Here is a 13,885-nt window from a genome sequence, read left to right on the forward strand (position 1 = left end):
CTATACATTTTTAATAAGTTATGAAGTACCTTTTCCCTCTTTCCCAATCTCTAGCTTGACCACAGGAATAATTACAGATCACATCGTATCATCGATGACATGCTTGAGATTTTATCTCGTCAAATTGAGGAGCCTATCCTGATGGCCATGAGGTCATCACACACAATTAGCATCGAAATTGATGAAAGCACAGATGTGTCTGTGTCCAGGCAGCTAGATCTGCATGTCAGGTATGCATTTCCTTTCTTTGTAAAACTACATACATCTTGGTCACTGTAGAAGAACTGTGGATATTAAATGCTTTTCTCACAGATACATGGATAAAGAGGGAAAGGTTTACAATCAATTTCTGGACCTTGTAACTGTACCCGACGGAAAAGCTGACACCATTGTGTCAGCTGTAAAACAAGTGCTCTTAGAAAAAGGTGTCCCAACGGAGAGGCTGTATGGACTCGGGACTGATGGGGTAATTATTTAAAACCATGTGAGACTATCTTGGCGGTTGAATCCTAACTAAACATTGTTTTTTAAATCTAGGGCGTGTGAATGGGGTTGCAAAGCAGCTAACAGACAGCTTCCCCAAACTTGTGACGGTGGCCTGTGCTGCCCACAGACTGGCCCTTGCCTGCAAAGACTCATCCAACAATGTGAAATACATGGCCACTTTCAGGGACCACCTGCAGGACCTCTACTTATATTTCAGAAATAGTGCAAATCGTACTGCCACTCTCTAGGCTGCATCCACCAGCCTGGGTATCAGTGACCTAAAGCTAAAGGTAATTATTATTCTGCTATTAATAGTTATCTTCTGTCTATCCGTAACTAATCATTGCATATGACATTTACAGGAAATGAAGTGACTCACGCTGGCTCTCACAGCACAAAGCCATTGAGACCTTACAGAGGACCCTGAGTGCTGTCCTTGGAGCCTTGGCAGAGGAGGCAGAGGTTTGTAAATGTCCTGGGTCAAAGGGGCTCTACACATTCTGTGCTACATACAGATTTGTGGCTGCCGTGTACGTCCAGGCTGATGTTTTGCCCCACCTCGCCTGCCTGTCCAAAGTTTTTCAAAAAGCACATGTCAATTTTTTACATATTAAAGAGCAGGTATATGCACAATCCAATTCAACTCTCAGAAATATAAAAGAGGCTGGACAAACTCCACTCCCTGGATCCTTCTTGTCTCGCCTCCATCAGGACCTTGATGATCCTATAATATACAGCACGAGGAGGAGAGGGATAGGAGAGGGCAATAGGTCCAAGATGAGTCAAGAGAGGGGCAGTGGACCAGATTCTAGCGAGAGGTAAATGATCATTTGCTTCATGCATGAGAAGTGATGCACTCTTGTTAGGTGAGCTTCACTGTCTTCACATAGATGTGACAAGATTAAAACATGATTAGTGCAGGCTGGTACATTTTAAACATTTTAGATGTTAAGATAATTAAGTTTTTTTTTTTTGATATTGCTTCTGGTTTCGGACTAGAGGGGATGGCAGCTTAGCGAGAGAGCTCTCGACAAGAGTTAACAGAACTGCCCCAAAGCGAATTAACTACCCAGCGAAGTGCACAAATACAATAGAAGAGGGGCTCAGATGACGTCCAAAAAGAACAGGAGAGGTAAAAAGTCACTCGTCGAACAAGTTGGAGACAACGAGATGCAGCTAACAGAAGAAGCTAACGCGAGCTCCCCCGGGGCTAGCCGGGGTTCATCCTCTGCTCCAAGCTTTGACGGTGCTGAGACGGAGGAAGAGGAGGACCCGGTAAACTTGAAGATGATCATGAAAGTGCTAAGAGGCGTTGGGAATGAGGTGAAAGAATTTCGAAAGGACACAAAAATACAACTACAAGACATCAGAGGAGAGCTGGGCAAAACAAACGCAAGGCTCAACGAAGTGGAAACCAGGGTCGCTGGGCACGAAGATAAGCTCCAATGCACAGACGAGATACTAGCCCAGATGATAACAACGCAGGAAAAGTTTCAATTAAAACTGACATCGATGGAGGCCTACTCGAGGAGGGAGACGCTCAGACTGTACGGGGTACCGGAGGGAGCGGAGTCGGGATCACAATCTGTGATCCAGTTTGTGGAGAAGCTACTCCGGGAGAATTTAAGCATCCCCTCCTCAACAGCACTACAGATCCAGAGGGCGCACAGAGTGCACCAAATGGCTCCCAGCCCAGATCGATCCTGGTAAAGTTTTTATGCTTCACCGTTAAAGAGCAAGTGCTTAGGCTGGCCTGGCAGAAGAAAGGTTTTTTGTGGAACAACAACAAGATAAACCTCGACCACGACTACCCTCCAGAGATCATGGCCATGAGGAAGGAGTATGCGAAGGCGCGGAGGATCCTGAAAGACAAGAACCTGCGGTTCCGAACCCTCTACCCAGCCCGCCTTAAAGTGTTTTATGAGGAGGGAGTGAAAATCTACAACACGGTGGAGGAGGCGACGGCGGACCTGGCGAGCCGGGGGATCCCAGTGAGAGTGATCAAACAACCGGCAACTCCCAGAGAGAAATTACAGAGGGTGGCGGGGTGCTGGGGGACAGCGCCAGAGCCGAGGAGCTGAAGGATACAAGGAGAGGCTGCAAGTATACAGACGAGAGGAGAACTGATATTGAGATGGAGATATGGATGACATGGTAATAATTTAATTAGTGTCAAGCTAAAATGGGTGGGGATGCTTTTTTCTGAGGGCGCCATCATAACGGAAGGCCCCCTACCTCAGGGAGTAAAAGGGGTTTTCCTTCAAAGAATAAGGGGAGCAGTGGAAGCGATTCACTGCTGGAAGTGTGCTTAGGAGCAGTTATGCTTCAGTTGTGCACCATTCATTTCTGTTCGTTTTGTGTTGTTCTGGGGTGGGAGGGCGGACGGGGGGGGCTGTCAGTTAATACAAATGCATGCAAACTGAACCAGTGAAACTTATTTCCTTTAACGTGAATGGGGTCCTGAACGTGATCAAGATGAATAAGATATTATCTAAATTAAAGAGAGAAAGAGCCCAGATTGCCCTACTTCAGGAGACACACTTGAACCAAACTGACCACTTGAGGTTGAAGAGAAAGGGTTTTAAATATGTATTTTCGTCATCTGTCAAATCCAAATACAAGAGGGGTGTGGCTGTACTTATTTCTGGTGCACTTAATTATGAGCATATCTCAGAAATCAGTGATGAGGAAGGCAGATTTGTCAGGGTAACAGGAAGGATAGAGGGATCTGAAATTACAATACTAAATGTGTATGCCCCACCTGGGAGTGATTGGGTATTTTACAGAAATATTTTTGATTTAATGATGGACTCGCAGGGCACGGTTGTTTGTGGGGGTGACTTCAATTTCAGACTTGATCCCAAACTAGATTCAAAAATTGCGACTGTACATTCTTTGGTCCTATAAGCCCTGAGAACTGATGTTACATGCTTTATGGACTTAAAACAAAAAAAGTTTATTTTTTGAAATTCTCTTTTTATTCAGAAAGGCGGACCTCGATCACATACACCACTTCACACATACATTAACTCAGTTTGTCAAGGATATAATGATGTTGTACATACTGCCCTTCTAGAGCTTTCTCCCACAGACCCAAACCATTCCCAGTGGAAGCAATAACACAAAAACAACAAAACCGGGGAGCGCACCCCTACATATAGTCATTACACCACTTACACAAAAAAATAAATGAAGTAAAAGAGGGTGTCAGGACTTTACTAAAGACAACAAAAGACTGGACCCACAATGCAGATCTGAAACCGATGAACAACAAAACAGAAACAAAAATGCAGCAGGAGATGACAGGGCTGGGCGAGGCGAGGCTGGAAGAGAGGAGAAATACAAAAACAGGTAAGTCCAAAGCTAGATCGAAGAGCCGAGAGCGTTACCACAGTGGGTGAAACAACGAACTGGAGATGAGTAGTGGAAGAGCAATGCTAAATGCTGTAGAGCAGGAAACGAGGTTGATGAATCTCAGGTGTGCAGAGGAGGGTGGATGCAGAAGCTGGCAGAAGGCCCCGCCCAGCCCTGGGAGAAAGAAAACATGGAGACAGAAAAAGCACAAGTATAGTCAGATAAAATCAGATCTGATTGGTTTTACATACTCAGTCCATTTGGTCCAGATCCTATAAAAATGTTCTTTCTCAACTTTGAGGGAAAAAGAAATCTTCTCCATAACATAAATCTCATAAATAATTTGAATCCATTCGTCGATGGTGGGAGGTTCCACTTTTAACCATTTTCCAGTGACACATTTCTTACTAGCTGCCAACAGTATGGTCAGCAGTATTTTGTCTTTTATGTTCCATGTTCAAGCATTATATTACCCAAGAACATAGTTTCACATGGAATGTTCACATTAAATATATTTTCAATATGTTTGTGGCTCTCTTCCCAGTAGGATTTTATTACTTGACAGTCCCAAAAAATATGGAAGTGGTTGGCTCCATTAGACCCACAGAGTCTTCAGCAAGCATCCCCACTACCCTGATGACGTTTTTGAATGGGTGTGATAAAAAATCTTGTTATACTTTTCCAACAGAACTCCCGCCAAGTGTTTGACCCGGTTGAGATCCATTGTAGTTGACACATTTTCTCCCAGCTCTCCTATGTAATAATTATTCTTATTTCCGTTTCCCATTTCCTCTTTATGTATTTTGTATTCTCTTGTTTGGATAATTGTATTGCATTATATAATTTGGAGATAATTTTGTTGCAAGACCTGGACTTGGGTAATGATAAGAATACCTCCATGAACCCTGACTCGTCTTTTCGTAATGCCTCTTTAATATTTTTGTTATAATAACCTCTCACTTGCAGGTATCTAAAAAAATCATCTTTCCCTAGTCCATGATCCTTCTGCAGGGCCTCAAAACTCTGAAATGCCCCCTTGTGGACAAATGAATAATAGGTAGTTAAACCTTTTGTGGTCCATGTCTTAAATCTGTCGTCGATTCATATGCACACCACCTCATAATCTTAGATGTGTCTTTTAATCTGCAAATTTTGCCTATTTCCTGCCAGGACTTCAGGAAGCTGCTTGCTATAGAATCCTCTGGGATCTCCTGTTCTTCTTGCAATTTATTGTCACTTAATAAAGCTGTTATTGGAATTCCCTTTATCGTGGTCCCCTCAATTTCCTTCCATGCTGCAGCGTATGTAGGCGAGCACAGGCAGACTAAAGGTCTCAACTGAGCTGCATGGTAGTAATCCTGTAAACCCCTTTTTCTTTTCTTAATTGCAATGTTTTAAATTTGATTCTGGCCCTTTTCCCTTGCCACAGAAAACTCGCTATTAATCTGTCCCACTCTAAGAACTGTTTAGCTGGTATCTTAATTGGTAAACATTGAAAAAGGTACAACATCCGTGGAAGAATATTCATCCTGATAGACTCTATCCGGGAGCTTAAACTTAAAAAGGGAATAACATTCCATCTTTGTATTTCAGTTTTTATCTTTGAATTTAGTGAGCCATAATTTATGTTGTACAGTCTCGTGAAGTCCCTAGGTAATGAGACACCCAAATATTTAATGGACTCAGCATCCCATTTCCAATTGTACATGGTCCTAATTGAAGGTGGAGGGTCATAATTAAAAGTGATTGCTTGGGTTTTATTAATATTGATTCTATAACCAGAAACTAAACCGAATTCCTCTAACAATTTCATCAGTTTTGGGAGTGTCTGAGTAGGTTGTGTTATACTTATCAATAAATCATCGGCGAATAGGGCCAGTTTTTGTTCCCCAGATGTCATTGGTACCCCCTTTATATCATTCCTCTGCCTAATTAGTTGACTCATGGGTTCTATAAACAAGGCGAAGAGGAGCGGCGACGCACAACACCCCTGTCTCGTTCCTCTTTCTAAAGTGAATGAGTTAGTTAAGTTTCCATTGATTTTGATTCTAGCTGTTGGTTTGTTATATAGTGCTGTAAACGTGTCAATCATAGTTGTATGGAAGCCAAATTTCGAAAGTACTTTATATGAGAATGACCACCTCACTGAGTCAAATGCTTTCTCAGCATCCAAACTTAAAATCAATGTCTCCAGTTTTTGATGCGTGACTTGTCTCATAACGTGCAGTGATTTCCTGATGTTATCTTGGGTCTGTCTTTGTCTGACAGAGCCAGTCTGGTCCTTGTGTATTAATATTGGTAATAACAACTCTATTCGTTTGGATAATATGGAGGTGAATAGTTTATAGTCATTATTTAAAAGACTTACAGGACGGTAATTTCCACATTCCAATTTATTTCCCCTCCTTAGGTATGATTGAAATCATCGCCTCCCTCCATGAGGGGGGGGGGGGGGGTATTTTTGTTCTCCAAAACCCAGTTAAATCTTTTTAATAATGTTGGAAGTAGTTGATCTTGCATTGTTCTGTACCATTCTGTGGAAAAACCATCTGTCCCTGGAGACTTCCCCCCTTTCATTCTCCCAATTGCTTTTTGAATTTCTTCCTTTGATATTTTATATATTAATTTTCCATTTTGTTCATCAGTGATCTTTGGAAGATTTACCTGGGCCAGAAAGGCATCAATCTGGTTGTCGTTGCTTATCTGTGGTTGTGTATATAATATTTTATAGTATTTTTGGAAGCATTGTTGTATTTTCTCCGGGCTTGTTTCTATTACATTTGTTTCGGAGTTTCTTATTTTATATATAGTTCTATCCGCTTGTTGTTTTCTTAACCTGTATGATAGAAGTTTCAGTGATTTCCCACCTGTCTCTCATAGTATTGTTGCTTTGTAAAAAGGAGCTTTTTCTGAATTTCCTGAGTATTTATTTCATCTATTTTATTTTTTAATTCTTTAATCTTACATTTGTCGTCATCTTTGTGAGACTTTGCGTGTTCTTTCTGTAGTCTCTTCAAGGCCTCTTCTAATTTTTTGAGTTTTTGTTCCCTAATTTTCTTCTCATATGAGGAGATGGCTATTATTTTGCCCCTCAACACTGCTTTTAATGCATCCCAGAGAATGGGTGGGGTCACATTTTCATTATCGTTGTTTTCCAAATACAATTTAATTTAGCTTTTCAACTTATCTTTAATAAATGGGTTATTCAGAATGTTTGAGTTCAGTCTCCAGAGAGTGGATTTCTTATTATTATTCAGATGGACTGACATATAGACGGGACAGTGATCTGAAATAGTACTAGGTCCTATTTCACAGTTACCCACCCTAAAAAGATCTCCTTTAAGCATAAAAAAGTAGTCGATGCGTGAGTAAACATTGTGAGCGTACGAGTAATGTGAGTAGTCTCGACTCGTCGGGTTTATCTCTCTCCATACGTCCACAATCCCCACTTCACGCATCCAGGTATTAAATCTATTGCTGATGTTTTTTTGCATTAGATTTCCCGTTTGATGAGTCAATTCTGGAATTTAATCGGATGTTAAAATCCCCGCCACATATTAAAATCCCTTGACTTTTTGTTGTCATTAAATCAACCATATGTTTATAGAAGGACCAGTCACTGCCCGGCGGCACATACACGTTAAGGAGACTTATCACAGTACCTTCTATCTTCCCTGTGACCATAACAAATCTGCCTCCCTTATCCTTATGTTCTGATATGTGTTCATAATTTACCGCACTGGAAATCAAAATTGCCACTCCTCTCCGCCTCCCTGATCCATGTGAGGAAAAATAAACACGTTTAAATCCTGATTTATTCAATTTAGATTTAAAGCTTCTTAAATTCAAACAGTTTGAGGACAGCAAAGAAGGAAGTGTTTTAGGCTCATTCCCATCCCACAGGCTGAACTCAGGTCACCGAGGTGAAAACCATGTAGGAGGTTTCACATCCTCAGAGCAGTTTTATTGGTTTATTAAAGGTTATTTTAGTGCATCAAACTGTGGTGACTCTAGTTTCCTTATTCTGTGGCAAATATGAATAATGTCCCATCTAGTGATCAGGTCCCATATGGTCTAGCGGTCAGGAGTCCTGGTTTTCACCCAGGCGGCCCGGGTTCACCTCCCGGTATGGGAACACACCGGGAATGGGAATGTCTACAAGGATCATGTTAAGTAGGTGTTGAGTTCTTAAGGATCTTCAAGCTGAGTTATAATGCTTACTAATTTTAACTTTTTCTTTTTTTACAACTGAAGTTCTGCTCTTCATGTAAATAAACACAAGAGTGCTTGTTGCCATACTGAGAGTTAAAGTTTCTACTAAACTCTCAGTTCCTGTGCGATTTACTTTACCTGATTGTTAAGAGCAAAGTATGTTCCCATACCGGGAGTTGAACCCGGGCCGCCTGGGTGAAAACCAGGAATCCTAACCGCTAGACCATATGGGACCTGGTCTCAAGATCTCAGAGCAGCTTTCTTGTCTTCTAGTAACATTTAAAGTGCGTTATATCAGGATGACTACTCTCAACTATATTAAACCCCGAAAATCATTAAATCACAGTCAGAAGATAATAACATCCTATCCTGAGATAACTGAGCTCTAAATTTATTAGCAACTCAAGTAGCCAGCTGTTTGAGACAGTATCATGACTCAAGATTATTATATGCTCAGTCACTCAACATCTACTTAAATAACTGTAGACATTATTAATTAATCCTTATTCATAAACTGCATGTAGACATTCCCATACCGGGAGTTGAACCCGGGCCGCCTGGGTGAAAACCAGGAATCCTGACCGCTAGACCATATGGGACCCACTTTCATGCTGTTAGAGCAGCTTTCTTGATATATTAATAGTTATTTCAGTATATGAAAGTCCTAATTCCATCATTCTCAGGCAAATATGACCAATGTCCTCTTCTGTGTTTATGTCCCATATGGTCTAGTGGTCAGGATTCCTAGTTTTCCCTCAGCTGGCCTGGGTTCATCTCCTGGTATAGCAAAGTCTACATCAATCAGTGGTGATCTAGAATTGTTTATGTTGGTTTTCAGTGACTGAATACATAAGAATACGTATGTAGTTCCATGCTGAGTGATAATAATGTCTCATAGAGCCAGCTAACTTTATGTTGTCTGATTTCATACAATATACAACTATAGTCCTGCTCTGAGGTAAACAAGAGCATTTGTTTCTGTACTAGTTGGAGTATGTAGCACTGTTCGACATGCTTTGGGCACTCAATTCCTGTGAGATTTACTTTACCTGATTGTTAAGAGCAAAGTACGTTCCCATACCGGGAGCTGAACACAGGCCGCCTGGGTGAAAACCAGGAATCCTAACCGCTAAAGGAGGGATGTTAGACCATATGGGACTTCGACAGAAATCTTGAGAGCTGTTTTCTTGGGATTCTGCTCGACTCTTGTGAGCTTCGTTATAAATAATCAAGTCATCCCAAGGTAACAGCTGTAATGAGTCTTCCGCAACTCTGTGAACCAGGTTCTGTATGGTCAGGTTACCAGTTGTATGTAGACATTCCCATACCGGGAGTTGAACCCGGGCCGCCTGGGTGAAAACCAGGAATCCTGACCGCTAGACCATATGGGACTTAGTTTCTTGTTCTCAGAGCAGCTTTCTTGTGTTCTAGTGACTTTCAAGCTGAGCTATTTAAACTCAGAAGTTGTTAGCAACCCAAGAAAGATGCTTTCAGTGTCTGAAACCAGGTCCCATATGGTCTAGCAGTCAGGATTCCTGGTTTCTTCTGTGTGTTAAACTGTAGTTTCACTAAATGCCACCAGATGTTCCAACTCCCAGTATGTCATACATGTCCAAACTAGTCCATAAAGGGATGTATGCCTGCAGATTTTTGTTACAATCAAGATCACATGGTTTGCTCTATTGACTGCCTGAAGACTGATATCAGTTGGTTAAGCCTGGTGTTTCCCTGCTTGGTTGGAATGACCATGTCCAGCCACATGTCGTTTCATAGAGTAATTTGAACATCTCAAGTCTCATAGTACAATTATATCTACATCTTAATGACAAACGAGGCCGGCTCTACGCAGGGGCAAGAGGGGGCAGAGCCCCCTTAAATAAATGTTGTGCCCCCTCAAATCAAAATTTTGAAGTTGAGAAAGCACATTTTAATATACTCACACAATTAATATACATTACAAGTTGACAAAATATCAAAATCTGCAGTAGTGGAAAAAACAGCTCAAAAAGGGACACACACGATAGCCTACAGTATCGGCTTCCCTCTCATCTCTCTGTCCCTCCGCTGTGCGTGTATTCACAGGCTGCGCAGCGCAGACACACACCCGCACACACACCCGCACACACCCCTCAGCCCTCAGTAAACATCCAATCACTGTTGCATTATGCAAATGAGCCAAGACGTACCCTGACAGTTGGTGTCAGGGTTCAGCACTGCCACGGAGTGGGTTAGACATTGAAGGAGCAGCAGCGTTACAAGCATAGAGATGAGTGCCCACGTCCACTGCATGTGACAAACTGAAGACAAGTGACCTGTGTCTGACAGACCCTTTATACAGTCTATGGACGGACCCCTACGTAAAGCCCCGCCCCAGGCTGTAGTTCTCTACTGTTTTTTTAAATAATCACAGCAGCTAGCAATACTGCACCTTTAGCATCAGCAAGCACTGATTCTCCTGCACCAGCTCCCTCCATCCCCTCAACAAGTGCTCCCCCAAAGCAGCCTGTTAAGCTGCCAACAAAAAAACAAAAAACAAAAACAATGTTCTGCTGTATATCTATTGTGTTTTACAAAATAGTTTGAGAAGATTTTTTATTATTATTCATAAGACTACCTTTCAGTTTTGTAAATATTGACTATATTGTGTGAAGTCCTACTTTAGGTCAAAATTTATTTGAGAATCAGGCCATCCAGTTAAGATAAATGTTATGTTGTTTGTTGATAAAATCTGGATGAAGGATGTTTTATTTCATTTTATTTTATGTTTATATTTCAGTCCCCCCCCCCCTGAGGGATTGCCACCTTATTGTGGTCAGGGGGTTTGCATGCCTCAGTTAGTCTTCAGGTGGGACACCCAAGTTGGACAGGTCTGAAGGTAGAGGCCTGACAAAGTGCAATCCACTTCTCCAGGTTGGGGTTGGACACATAGACCCCTTTCAATGAAGAAAGCATCGTTACTATAAGCACAGAAAAAAAGTGCTGGAGCATGATGTGTACACATGATGCCCCCTTCACATTTCTGATTGCCCCCTCATATATGCCTGCCTAGAACCGGCCCTGATGACAAATACATGGGAACTTTATCTGACAATGATTTGGAACATCCCTCCAAAGGAGGGATGTTAGACAATATGGGACTTCGACAGAAATCTTGAGAGCTGTTTTCTTGGGATTCTGCTCGACTCTTGTGAGCTTCGTTATAAATAATCAAGTCATCCCAAGGTAACAGCTGTAACGAGTCTTTTGCAACTCTGTGAACGAGGTTCTGTATGGTTAGGTTACCAGTTGCATGTAGACATTCCCATACCGGGAGTTGAACCCGGGCCGCCTGGGTGAAAACCAGGAATCCTGACCGCTAGACCATATGGGACCTGCTTTCATACTGTCAGAGCAGCTTTCTTGATATATTAATAGTTTTTTCAGTATATGAAAGTCCTAATTTCTTCATTCTCAGGCAACTATGACCAATGTCCTCTTCTGTGTTTATGTCCCATATGGTCTAGTGGTCAGGATTCCTGGTTTTCCCTCAGCTGGCCTGGGTTCATCTCCTGGTATAGCAATGTCTACATCAGTCAGTGGTGATCTAGAATTGTTTATGTTGGTTTTCAGTGACTGAATACATTAGAATACTTATGTAGTTTCATGCTGAGTGATAATAATGTCTCATACAGCCAGCTAACTTTATGTTTTCTGATTTCATACAATATACAACTATAGTCCTGCTCTGAGGTAAACAAGTATATTAGTTGAAGTATGTAGCACTGTTCAACATGCTTTGGGCACTGAATTCCTGTGAGATTTACTTTACCTGATTGTTAAGAGCAAAGTATGTTCCCATACCGTGAGTTGAACCCGGGCCGCCTGGGTGAAAACCAGGAATCCTAACAGTTAGACCATATGGGACTTAGTTTCTTTGTCTCAGAGCAGTTTTCTTGTGTTCTAGTGACTTTCAAGCTGAGCTATTTAAACTCAGAAGTTGTTAGCAACCCAAGAAAGCTGCTTTCAGTGTCTGAAACCAGGTCTCATATGGTCTAGCAGTCATGATTCCTGGTTTCTTCTGTGTGTTAAACTGTAGTTTTGTTATAATCAAGATCACATGATTTGCTCTATCGACTGCCTGAAGACTGATATCAGTTGGTTAAGCCTGGTGTTTCGCTGCTTGGTTGGAATGACCATGTCCAGCCACATGTCCTTTCATAGAGTAGTTTGATCATCTCAAGTCTCATAGTACAATTATATCTACATTTTAATGAGAAATGCTTTATCTGACAATGACTTGGAACGAGCTGTCCTAGTTTTCCCTCAGCTGGCCTGGGTTCATCTCCTGGTATAGCAAAGTCTACATCAATCAGTGGTGATCTAGAATTGTTTATGTTGGTTTTCAGTGACTGAATACATAAGAATACTTATGTAGTTTCATGCTGAGTGATAATAATGTCTCATTCAGCCAGCTAACTTTATGTTTTCTGATTTCATACAATATACAACTATAGTCCTGCTCTGAGGTAAACTAGTATATTAGTTGAAGTATGTAGTACTGTTCGACATGCTTTGGGCACTCAATTCCTGTGAGATTTACTTTACCTGATTGTTAAGAGCAAAGTATGTTCCCATACCGGGAGTTGAACCCGGGCAGCCTGGGTGAAAACCAGGAATCCTGACCGCTAGACCATATGGGACTGAGTTTCTTATTCTCAAAGCAGCTTTCTTGTGTTCTAGTGACTTTCAAGCTGAGCTATTTAAACTTAGAAGTTGTTAGCAACCCAAGAAAGCTGCTTTCAGTGTCTGAAACCAGGTCCCATATGGTCTAGCAGTCAGGATTCCTGGTTTCTTCTGTGTTAAACTGCGGTTTCACTAAATGCCACCAGATGTTCCAACTCCCAGTATGTCACTCATGTCCAAACTAGTCCATAAAGGGATGTATGCCTGCAGATTTTTGTTACAATCAAGATCACATGGTTTGCTCTATTGACTGCCTGAAGACTGATATCAGTTGGTTAAGTGAGTTACGCCCAGTGTTTCCCAGCTTGGTTGGAATGACCATGTCCAGCCACATGTCGTTTCATAGAGTAGTTTTAACATCTCAAGTCTCATAGTACAATTATATCTACATCTTAATGACAAATACATGGAAACTTTATCTGACAATGATTTGGAACATCTCTCCAAAGGATGTGTAATGTGATACATGCAATTTAGTTCCCATACCGGGAGTTGAACCCGGGCCGTCTGGGTGAAAACCAGGAATCCTGACCGCTAGACCATATGGGACTTCGACAGAAACCCTGAGAGCTGTTTTCTTGGGATTCTGCTCGACTCTTGTGAGCTTTGTTATAAATAATCAAGTCATCCCAAGGTAACAGTTGTAATGAGTCTTCGGCAACTCTGTGAACGAGGTTCTGTATGGTCAGGTTACCAGTTGCATGTAGACATTCCCATACTGGGAGTTGAACCCGGGCCGCCTGGGTGAAAACCAGGAATCCTGACCGCTAGACCATATGGGACCTGCATTTATGCTGTCAGAGCAGCTTTCTTGATAAATTAATAGTTATTTCAGTATATGTTTCATGTATGTTATATATAATTTCATCATTCTCAGGCAAATATGACCAATGTCCTCTTCTGTGTTTATGTCCCATATGGTCGAGCTGTCCTAGTTTTCCCTCAGCTGGCCTGGGTTCATCTCCTGGTATAGCAAAGTCTACATCAATCAGTGGTGATCTAGAATTGTTTATGTTGGTTTTCAGTGACTGAATACATAAGAATACTTATGTAGTTTCATGCTGAGTGATAATAATGTCTCATAGAGCGAGCTAACTTTATGTTCTCTGAT

The 13,885-nt window shown here is 41.6% G+C and overlaps 7 non-coding genes across 7 annotated transcripts; all 7 read right to left on the bottom strand.

Moving 5' to 3' along the window:
* Positions 1-8,213: 8,213 nt before the first annotated feature.
* trnae-uuc (transfer RNA glutamic acid (anticodon UUC)) lies at positions 8,214-8,285 on the bottom strand. The gene has a single exon. It is a non-coding gene; the product is annotated as a tRNA-Glu (tRNA).
* A 294-nt stretch (positions 8,286-8,579) lies between these two features.
* Positions 8,580-8,651, bottom strand: trnae-uuc (transfer RNA glutamic acid (anticodon UUC)). The gene has a single exon. It is a non-coding gene; the product is annotated as a tRNA-Glu (tRNA).
* A 720-nt stretch (positions 8,652-9,371) lies between these two features.
* Positions 9,372-9,443, bottom strand: trnae-uuc (transfer RNA glutamic acid (anticodon UUC)). The gene has a single exon. It is a non-coding gene; the product is annotated as a tRNA-Glu (tRNA).
* Positions 9,444-11,350: 1,907 nt separating this feature from the next.
* Positions 11,351-11,422, bottom strand: trnae-uuc (transfer RNA glutamic acid (anticodon UUC)). Its single transcript has one exon. It is a non-coding gene; the product is annotated as a tRNA-Glu (tRNA).
* A 1,237-nt stretch (positions 11,423-12,659) lies between these two features.
* On the bottom strand, positions 12,660-12,731 carry trnae-uuc (transfer RNA glutamic acid (anticodon UUC)). The gene has a single exon. It is a non-coding gene; the product is annotated as a tRNA-Glu (tRNA).
* A 520-nt stretch (positions 12,732-13,251) lies between these two features.
* trnae-uuc (transfer RNA glutamic acid (anticodon UUC)) lies at positions 13,252-13,323 on the bottom strand. The gene has a single exon. It is a non-coding gene; the product is annotated as a tRNA-Glu (tRNA).
* A 161-nt stretch (positions 13,324-13,484) lies between these two features.
* Positions 13,485-13,556, bottom strand: trnae-uuc (transfer RNA glutamic acid (anticodon UUC)). The gene has a single exon. It is a non-coding gene; the product is annotated as a tRNA-Glu (tRNA).
* Positions 13,557-13,885: the final 329 nt, after the last annotated feature.

The sequence above is a fragment of the Scomber japonicus genome, chromosome 10 (genome assembly GCF_027409825.1).
Source record: "Scomber japonicus isolate fScoJap1 chromosome 10, fScoJap1.pri, whole genome shotgun sequence".
Classification (NCBI taxonomy): Eukaryota; Metazoa; Chordata; class Actinopteri; order Scombriformes; family Scombridae; genus Scomber; species Scomber japonicus.